The sequence below is a fragment of the Pteropus medius genome, unplaced genomic scaffold (assembly GCF_902729225.1).
Source record: "Pteropus medius unplaced genomic scaffold, Ma_sr-lr_union100, whole genome shotgun sequence".
NCBI classification, from domain to species: Eukaryota; Metazoa; Chordata; class Mammalia; order Chiroptera; family Pteropodidae; genus Pteropus; species Pteropus medius.
The window spans coordinates 4,446,336-4,448,789 of NW_024349224.1; positions in this window are offsets into that span (position 1 = coordinate 4,446,336).

The following is a 2,454-nucleotide window of genomic DNA, read 5'->3' on the forward strand; positions in this document are numbered from 1 at the left end:
AGCCACTGAGGCTTTGGAGTTTGTATGGCAGTTACCATCACCTATCTCAACTCATCGAAGTGCAAACACGTGATTTCACTGAAACGCCTTAACAGCCCTCCCATCAAGGTAGAATTCTCCCCATTTTGCTCTTACTCTGATGACAAACCTGGGGCTCGAGGGTCTGATAACCTCCCTCCGCCTCGAAGCCCTTAATGTTTATATAGTACCTATAATTTTTTTTATAAAGTCTTGTCTATAGTATAAGAATTCAAGGAAATTTCGAAGGCTTGATGATCTCATGCAGGCGACCAGATTTATAAACTGTTAAGATGGAAACGGGCAGAGGCTGATTTTGCCTGGGATGGTGAAAGGACCAGGCGGGCCACCTTCACCTGCTGGGGAAGCAGCCTGGTTCCGGCTGCCTCCCAAACTCACGTGCACAGAGCGGGAGGGAGGCGGCACGGGGGCCAGGAGCCCTGCACCCCTGAGGAGCCAGTGGGACTGGGAGGGGGAGGGGCGGGGAGAGGGCGAGCGGAATAATGGTAACGGCACGGCAGTAAATGAGCATACTTTTAAATATCAACCTGATTTACAGGTTCCGCCCAGTTAATTGCTTCTTTCATAAACGCCGCACATTCCATACATCATGGGAAACCTTAAAGAAAGAATCCTCATGTAAAATATTAAAGGCAAATGGCCTCTTCAAGCAACAGCCGCCCGCCCCTTCCCGGTGTGGCCAGGTGTGGGGTCTGGACTCGACGCAGACCGTTATGTGGCAGCGCCGCCTCCCCCCCACCGCTCTGAAGCTGGCCAAGCCCGCGCCTGAGTCTGAAGGGACAAGGAGGGGACCCCTCGCCCTCAGCTGCAGCCTTGGCTTCTGGCCTTATTCCCAGTCACCACGATTAATAAACCGTCCAGAGCAGGCAAGGCTTTGCATGGGAACTTTGCATGATGCCGGCCGTGCACCCGGGAGACTGAGACCCGCCGGAAATCCCCCAAGGTGAGCATAGCCTGGAAACTCTGTCGGGATGTCAAAGGTTTTAAAGATGCTGCTTAGAGAGGATTGGGGTTTGCTTTAAAGAACAGGGAACTGCCCTGCACATCGTAGGTTTGAGTATCGGCCGTTGTCAACCACAAAGAAAAAAAAAGAAGGCAGATTTTCTGCTTAAAACCACAGGATGCTATCAAACTCCTTTCTGTAATAAATCGATAATGAGTCTTTTTTGACCACCTACTATGTGCCCCATGCTATGAGGTACTATGGAGAAGGCAACATATGATTCCTGCTTTGCTAGCATTTTAAATTTGGGAGAAAAGGTTACAAAGATAGCATTCAGCATTCATTCACTCATTCATTCAATTATTGAAAGCCCACTATGTGCCACACTCAGTGCCAGGCACAGGATATAGAGATATAGATGGATAGATGGACAGTGTTTCAGTCAGCTCAGGATGCTAAAAAGAATTAGTGCAGGCTGGGTGGCTGATAAACGATGGAAAGCTACTTCTCAGGTCTGGAGGCCAGAAGTCCGAGATCGGGGTGCCAGCATGGCTGGGTTCTCGTGAGGGCCCTTTCGTGGGTTGCAAGCTGCCGACTTTTCCTCACTTGGCAGAAAGGGAATGGAGGGCTCTCTGCAGCCCCAGTTATAAGGGCGCTTGTCCCACTCAGGAGGGCTCCGCCTTCACGACCTATTCGCCTCCCAAAGGCCCCGCCTCCTGCTACCAGCACAATGGGCTTCAGACTTCCAGCGTATAAGCCTGGGGGACACACACATTCAGTCCCTTACAGACGGCTCTGGGTGGACAGAATCAGTGTTGGGCCGATAAGTGCTTAACAGCCTGCCCTACTCACAGGGAATGAAGAACACCCCTGGTTTGCAGCATTTGCTGTGGAGTAAATGCTCCCAGCGTGGACACGGAAAATTTCCAGCCCCTGAGGGGCCATCACTGAATGAAGAACTGGGGAAGGACAGGCTCTCTTGCTGGCCATTGGGAGCTGGCTCTAGCGCACGGCCGAGCGTAATGAAAAGCTAGATTATGTGGTACGTGCCGTGCATATCCGCAGTCAGAGGTGAAGGAGGCCGGCGCCCTGCGTTCAGGAAAGGGTTCCTTGGGCACAGGGATGGGGGCCGGGCATCCAGGATGACCGAGGTTTGGAGAGAAGGGAGAAAAAATATTCTGGGCTGAAGATGCCAACCAAAGCGAAGGCGCAAAGGCAGGAAGGGGGAGGGGACATATGTGTCCTGGAGGCAGACTGAACAGGGAGCCAGAGAGAGCAGAGGGTCTTGAAAACGTGGCCTCACCCCCACATGCCGTCTCGGGCTAGAGAAAGATGCTGGGAAACAGAGGAGGCCACAGGGGTCTCCATTCGGGTCCAGGCGACCAGACTCTGCACGGAAGCGCCCCCAGTGGCACAACCAGCTCTAGGAAAACAAGAAGGCCCAACTAATAATAATTATAATAATAGCAGTC